Source organism: Lactuca virosa, chromosome 7, assembly GCF_052849685.1.
Source record: "Lactuca virosa cultivar CGN04683 chromosome 7, Lactuca_virosa_CGN04683_v6, whole genome shotgun sequence".
In the NCBI taxonomy this organism is placed as follows: Eukaryota; Viridiplantae; Streptophyta; class Magnoliopsida; order Asterales; family Asteraceae; genus Lactuca; species Lactuca virosa.
In genome coordinates, this window is record NC_136432.1 from 139,757,635 (window position 1) to 139,766,083 (window position 8,449).

Here is an 8,449-nt window from a genome sequence, read left to right on the forward strand (position 1 = left end):
CGTCGATTATCGGCGTAGCTCTTTTGTCTATCTCGGGAGGCCTTAAGTCGTTCTCGGATTTGTACGATCTTTTCGGTGGTTTCGCGGATGATTTCTGGACCAGTGAGAGTGCTGTCAGGGACTTGTCCCTTCACCAGCTGCGTGTCACCCACCTCAGCCCAGCACAGAGGGGATCTGCACTTGCGGCCATAGAGGGCTTCGAACGGCGCAGCCTTGATGCTGGTATGGTAGCTGTTGTTATAAGAAAATTCAACCAAAGGAAGATGAGTATCCCATGACGCGCCGAAGTCGGTGACGCAGGCTCTCAACATGTCTTCCAAGGTTTGGATGGTTCTCTCACTCTGTCCATCTGTTTGAGGATGGTAAGCTGTGCTCATATCCAGCTTAGTTCCAAGAGCCTTCTGTAGTGACTGCCAGAACCTAGAAGTGAACCTGCTATCCCGATCGGAAATGATGGACACAGGTACACCGTGCAGTCGGACCACCTCTTGGATGTAGATTCGCGTGAGTCTTTCCATTTTGAAGTTTTCCTTGATAGGAAGGAAGTGAGCAGATTTGGTCAGTCGGTCGACAATGACCCAAATGGTGTCGTACACACTCGGAGATTTGGGTAACTTGGTAATGAAATCCATAGTAATCATTTCCCATTTCCATTCAGGTATTTCAGGTTGTTGGAGTAGGCTGGAGGGTTTTCGATATTCGACCTTCACTTTGGCGCAAGTCAGGCACTTGCCCACGAAGGTAGCGATTTCGGCCTTCATATTTGGCCACCAGTACAGTTTCTTGAGATCCAAGTACATCTTATCCGAACCTGGGTGTACGGAGTATTTAGTATTATGAGCTTCGTTCATGACAACCTCTCTGAAGCCTCCGAAATTTGGGGTCCAGATCCGGTCCATGAAACAATAGACTCTGTCGCTTCTGATCTCAAGATTCTTATCCATTCCTCTCAGGGCTTCGCCTGACACGTTTTCTGGTCTTAAGGCTTCCAGCTGAGCCTCTTTGATTTGCGCAGAGAAGTGGGAATGGATAGTCATAGTCAGTGCCTTCACTTTACAACCTGAGTATTCTTTCCGGCTGAGGGCATCTGCCACCACATTGGCCTTGCCGGGATGGTAGCGGATTTCACACTCGTAGTCGTTGAGTAGTTCAACCCATCGCCGTTGTCTCATGTTCAGCTCCTTTTGGTCGAGGATGTGCTGTAGACTTTTATGGTCAGTAAAGATGGTGCACTTAGTTCCGTAGAGATAATGTCTCCAGATTTTTAATGCAAAGACCACTGCTCCCAATTCTAGGTCGTGAGTCGTGTAGTTGACTTCGTGTACTTTTAGTTGTCTGGAGGCATAGGCGATGACCTTGCCTCGTTGCATTAGGACACAGCCGAGACCTTGATTGGACACATCGCAGTAGACAACGAAGTCTTCCGTCCCATCGGGAAGGGACAGGATAGGTGCGCTGCACAAGGCCCGCTTCAGTGTTTGGAACGCAGTGTCTTGCTTTTCGCTCCAACAAAAGGGTACACCTTTCTGAGTTAGAGTGGTTAAGGGTTTGGCAATTTTGGAGAAATTTTGGATAAATCTGCGATAGTAGCCAGCGAGACCCAAGAATTGACGGATTTCGGTGGGTGTCTTCGGTGCTGACCAGTTTTCTATCGCTTTGATCTTGGAAGGATCCACGTGTATGCCCTCCTTGCTTACCACGTGACCAAGGAAAGTAACCTTCCGGATCCAAAATTCACATTTGGAGAATTTCGCGTACAGTTGCTCAGATCTAAGAGTTTCCAACACTAGCCTCAAGTGTTGTTTGTGATCCTCTTCGCTTTTGGAATAGACAAGTATGTCATCGATGAATACGATAACAAACTTGTCCAGAAAGGGACGACACACCCGGTTCATCAAATCCATGAACACTGCCGGTGCGTTGGTTAGACCGAAGGGCATAACTACGAATTCGTAGTGACCATATCGAGTCCGAAAGGCTGTTTTGGGAACGTCACCCTCATGGACTCGCAGCTGATGGTACCCTGATCTTAAATCGATTTTGGAAAAGTAGCTAGCTCCTTGAAGTTGATCGAAGAGGTCGTCTATTCGAGGAAGAGGATAACGGTTTTTGATTGTGAGCTTGTTCAGCTCTCGGTAATCGATACACATTCGAAAAGATCCATCTTTCTTTTTCACGAATAAGATTGGGGCTCCCCACGGCGAGGAACTCGGTCTGATGAATCCTTTACTGAGCAGCTCATTGAGCTGACTAGATAACTCCTGCATTTCTGCCGGAGCTAATCGATAAGGAGATTTGGCTACGGGGGTAGCTCCGGGGATTAAATCGATATGAAACTCCACTTGGCGTTCAGGAGGGATTCCTGGGAGATCCTCAGGAAAGACATCGGGAAAGTTGCAGACTTCAGGGATGCTCTCGTGGTCTTTAACTTCCTGCTTTTCGTTAACGACATGGGCTAAGAATGCATAACACTCCTTCCGCAGGAGTTTCTGGGCTTTGATGCACGAAATGATGCGAAGGTTTGAACTGAGTTTATCCCCGTAGATTACGAGAGTTTCATCCGAATGAATATTGAGACGGATAGCTTTTTCGAAACAAAGGATATCCGCATGATTGGGGCTCAACCAATCCATGCCAATGATGACATCAAAGCTTTTTATGGAGACTGGCATAAGGTCAATGAGAAATGAGCGGTCGTTTAAGGATATGGTACAACCTACGTATATCTCGTTAGTGCTCTCTTTCTCACCGTTAGCCATTTCGACGGTAAACTTTTCGGTTAATGGTTGGGATTTTTGTTTAAGAAATTGTTTGAATACATGACTAACAAAGCTCCTTTCAGCACCAGAATCGAAAAGAATGCATGCATAAGAGTTGTCGAGGAGGAACGTACCCGTGACAACGTTGGGGTCAGCGACTGCCTCTTCTTGTCCCATGGTTAGAACTCTCCCGGTGTTGTTGGTTGTTGCTGCTTTGGGGCAGTCCCTTTTGAAATGCCCAACCTCCCCACAGTTGTAGCAGGCTCGGCCAACACCTGCTCCAGAGGTTTGAGTAGTTTGCTGAACTGGCTTTTTGCAGTCTCGAGCCAGATGGCCCTTTTTACCACAATTGTTGCAGTGCTTTTCACGACAGAGCCCGGAAGCACGATGGTGGTAACTGCACTTATCGCACCAGGGAAGAGTACCAGTGTATGCACTGTTAGGGGTTTGAGTTGCAGGAGAGGCGACATGAGTTGTAGCAGCGTGGACTGCCACAGTTTGCTGTCTTTTCGAGGGTCCTTGCGAACCCTGACCCTTTCGCTTGTTCCAGTATTTCTTCTTATTTTCACTACTCCCTTTAGCCGGCTCAGGAGTGGTTATCACTTCGTCGGGCTCATCGCTATGATCAATTAGGGTTTGCGCCAAACACTTAGTGCTGTCGAAGGTTTCTGGCTTTGCAGCCAAAACATTTCCCTTGGTTGGCTGGGTCAGCCCCCAAATGAATCGTTCGATCTTTTTGCTTTCCAGGGATATCATTCCCGGACAAAGGAGTGCTAGGTCCTCGAACCTAGAAGTGTAGGAGGCAATGTCAGAACCCTTCATCTTTAGGGTCCAGAGTTCATGTTCGAGTTTCTGCATCTCGCCCCGTGGGCAATACTGGGCTATCATGAGTTCCTTCAGTTTGTCCCAACCCATGGCATTTGCCACTGGCAGGGTTAAGGACTTGACCCGGCCATTCCACCAGGTTAATGCTTTGTTGAGGAAAGTGCAAGCGGCGTACTTCACTTTGTTGGCCTCAGAGACTGCGCAAATTTCGAATATGGACTCAATCTTTTCGAACCATTGAGTCAGAGCAACAACACCTCCTTTGCCGTCGAAAGATGTGGGTTTTGCATTCATGAAATCTTTATAAGAGCATTCTTTCTGGTGTCCCTGACCACCTTCCTGAAATTGAGAATGCATACCACCTCCCTGACCACCAGATCCACCGGAATTTATTTGCGACATGGCAGCAGCCACTGCAGCAGTAACAGCTGCCTGAAACATGACAGGATCAAATTGGGGAGAAGGCGGTGGTGGAGGAGTGTCGTTGTTTCTCCTGGTAGATCTCCTTCGGGGAGGCATCTTGATCTGAAATGACCAAGAAAGAGGAGGATGGAATTTAGAGATATGAAACAAGGATATATCTCATAATAATGTTTAGAGTGTTCTACTAAGCGATAGGACAGGAAAATTACTTAAAGTAAGTAAACTATCGCTAAGGGAGGAATGAGTAGTAACACTCGGAACGGATTTCCATGAGGTATTTGGTTCAGACTAAAATACTCCCATAGTATTTTATGTTGAATGGATATTAGGTAAGTTATAGGCCTGCTGTTCACCACAGTCACTCCCAAGCACATGTTGGCCGTGTCTCGAATGAATATAGTTGATCAGGCTATATTGACCCTAGACATGACTACATAACTGCCCAGGTTTAACCACAGTGCACAACACCCAATTTACTTATGCTTTGTTCTCTTCGCGATACGGATTTCGATACTCGGGAATACTTGTATACTTTTATAAAAATACTTATATTTTAAAAGCATACTTTTAGTTTAGAGCACTTAGGCCCCTTAGTGTTTATAGTTGTATACCATGTAAGGTTCGGTATACTTAGTTCACTATAAACAAGGGCTCTGATACCAATCTGTCACACCCCGAAACCGATGGCGGAAACGTTCCGGGGCGGAGTGACGTCATGTAGAGTATCACAACCAATGTACATAGCAAGCATAGTAAACACAACCATTACATTACATGAGAAAGTTTTACATTTGTTTGGAAACAAAATACTACAAGTTTTCTTAGATACATTGGTTAGAACAAAAGTAAAGACGAGTCTTCTATATGCTCCGTCTTCTCCAAAAGATTGACAAGAGTACCTGTCTAATGAGAACCTGAGAATACAAGCAGTTTTGAAATATCAGCATAAAGCTGGTGAGTTCATAAGCGTATTTTGTTAAGGAAAAATCGTTTATTTAATCCAGTGTTAAATAATTCATTTCCTTTTGTAAAGGTTTACTGTAATATTGAAAAGCCATCGTTACTGAGTTATGAAATACATAGGCATGTTTTTCCCAGAAAATCCCATATTTTCTAACATGTAAGTTTATTTGAATAAGATATGAAAACCATAAGTTATGACCCTGGAATTACCATCCAGTACGAAGGTAGGTAGTTTTAATACATAAAACTATTAGATTAGATCCCTGGAATACCATCCAGTACGAAAGTAGGTAGTTTTAATACATAAAACCATTAGATTAGATCCCCTGGATTACCATCCGGTGTGAAAGTAGGTAGTTTTAATACATAAAACCATTAGATTAGATCCCTGGAATACCATCCAGTATGAAAGTAGGTAGTTTTAATACATAAAACTATTAGATTAGATCCCTGGAATACCATCCAGTGTGAAAGTAGATAGTTTTAATACATAAAACTATAGTTGAAATAAAGTAAGAAAAATCCGTAACCAAGTTGTTTTGTTAAATACGTATTGTGAGCCGTATAACCATACTGATATGACCCGTGACCTCCTTGACGTTCTTCAGGCGTCGTTCGATTACAAAATTTGTCACCCCAGGCGTGCCCGCCTAACTGTAGCTAGCAGTTTAGGTGTGGGATTGTCAGTCCCAAATAGATCTATCCACAAATTTCACGTTCTCCCTCCAGGAGACTCTAGTTATACTTCCGGTGAGGATTTATTGGTATCCCGAAGGATATAACGAAGATAAGTCTCACAAGCTAGTATTTACAGATTTTCGGATAATTCAATCGTTTTCGAGTTTCGAATTAGTTTGGAACATAGTAGAGTATAAATAATTAAATACAACATAATTATTTACCATGATACTCTAGATTAGACATAGGTAAACTAAATCAGACATAGTTTATATTTTTGACTTTGCATGAAATCGAAATTCGTATAACAAGTGGCAAAGATCCCCAAATTATTCCCATAATAATTTGCACAGTTTGATAAGTTCTTCCCATTTAGATTGAAAAGGTTTGATAAGTTCCATACAGTTTTAGGAAAACTATGTAATTATATTTAGAAAATATCCCTTATGCTCTGCCTATTACAAAAGGGATAAAGTAACATAAGTTCATCGGAGAATCGTATAATTACATCAGTTTCTTTCAAGTTATGAAAACCTTTATGATTTTGCTTGTATCCCCCCCCTGAAAACATGAAAAACTTGGAAAAGGTGTAGGGGTATGAACTCACCTGACGAGAATGTGCCGAGTAGGATGCTAGAAGGTAACTTAGGACTTGAACACGCGCAAAGGTCCTAAGTAATATGAGGTGATACCCAATTGTATCCAATTAGTTATTATACAACTAATTAAACAAGTAGACACACTCAATGCAAGAAAACACTTGATTCCAAGTGTTAGGATTGATACGGGTTGCATTTAAGGAGTGTATGACTTAGTTAGGAGGGTTTACTCTTCAATTGTAAACCCTTGGGGGAGTTTACGGTTTCTAGACCACATCCCCCATGAGTTTACGGCCGTAAACTCATGGGTGTGGTGGTTTGAGTGATCCAAGGTCTTGTCTTGCACATAGAAAGGCCCTAAGGTTGATTCAAGGGCTTAGGAAGTGATCGGGACATGAAATGGCCTAGGAATTTGGGTTTACGATCCTTGGACCACCCTTGGGGAGTTTACGGTCGTAAACTCATGGGTTTACGGTCCTTGGACCACCCTTGGGGAGTTTACGGTCGTAAACTCATGGGTTTACGGCCGTAAACCCACCCTTGTCCATGTTTGTTCATTTTCCATGTGTTTTGGTAGTTTGTAGGCCATTCATGCAAGTTCTAGACTCGAATACAAGCCATGCAAAGTGTTTGGAGCATTAAAACCCCATGAAAGGGTGTTTACGGTTTTGGGAGACGTTCCCAAACCGTAAACACATGTTTACACTTCTTTGGACATGTTTTAGGGTTCTAAGATCATTCTAGCAAGTTTCAAGGCCATTAGACATGCATTGGAAGGGTTAAGGAGCATCAAAACCCCATGAAAGGGTGTTTACGGTTTTTGAATATTCAAGAACCGTAAACTCATGTTCATGGCCAAAAATTCATGATCTTGTGGTTCTAACTCCATGCATGTAAGGATCTAAGCACTAGAAGAGGTTTGGAAGGGTTTTGGGGCTTCAAAACCCCCATTGAAGGAGTTTACGGTTTTGGGAGGCTCCCCCAAACCGTAAACACGAGTTTTTGGTGATTTTTGGGAAGTTCAACATAGATTCGTATGCATGATAGAATGAACAACTAGTTAGGAAGGATCACTTACCAAATTGGAGCTTGAAAGTGAAGATTCTTGAGAGAGTTTGATTTCTAGAGAGAGAGAGAGTAGAGAGAGAAAGTTCAAGTGTGGGAAAAGCTCAAATGGTGGTCACTCCACCCTTTTATGTGACTAGAGTTAGTGACCCGGTGGGAATGCGCCCAATACGGACATTAAACGGAGCTTAATATTTTACCCGGGTAAATAACCATTACCCGTATTAGTCGTAGTCTAGAAATCCTCAAAAGATTGTTTAGAGTGTTTTCACTCAAATAAATATTTCGTTCTGACACATACGAAATTATAATAACAATTCTAAATGAATTATTTAATTTGAAAGTGAACGGCAAAACCCAAAATAAAATAAATTTTATTAACGGCATGGGTTATGTTAACGGAATATCTTTCGGGTTGTCACAGATAATATGCCTCATCCTTCACTTTATTCTTCTTCTCATCTTTCTTTCGAAGCATGCAATCATTTGCTAAATGATTGGCTCCATTGCAATAATGACAATCCATACCAGAATCTCCTTTCAATTTCTTCTCTTTCTTTTCCTCAACACCCTTCGCATCATTCTTCTCATCCTTCTTCTTCTCTTCTCCTGCAGCTTTGTTCACGAAACTTCCTTTTCCTTCACTTTGCTTCACCTTCGAATTAAACGGTTTCTTGAAAAACTTTTTGACTCGGTTGTTAGAGTAAAAAACAATTGCCTCATCATCCGAATTCATTATAAACCTCTCTTCATTATCAGAATCATCTTTTTCGACAGTTTCCTTTTCAGTCACTTTTGAGACAAGTGCTAATGGACCTCCCAGACTAAGCTTCGACTCTTCTGCCATTTCATTCACTTCACTTTCGTGAGTTTTTAGTTGATTGTACAAATCATTCAAAGAAGCTGTGTCGAAACTCTGTTGATTTTTCACCATCATGCTAACACTTCTCCATTCTTTACGGAGTCCCATAACAAAGGTGAGATTGAATTCCATGGCAGACCTCGTGATTCCGTAACGATTGCATTTGTATATCAGCTCACTCAGCCTATCATTGTAACTTTCAATCGTTTCACCGTCTTTTTGCTTGAAATCCTTCAATGCAATCAAACATTGCTTAACTGAATTGATTTTCGTCT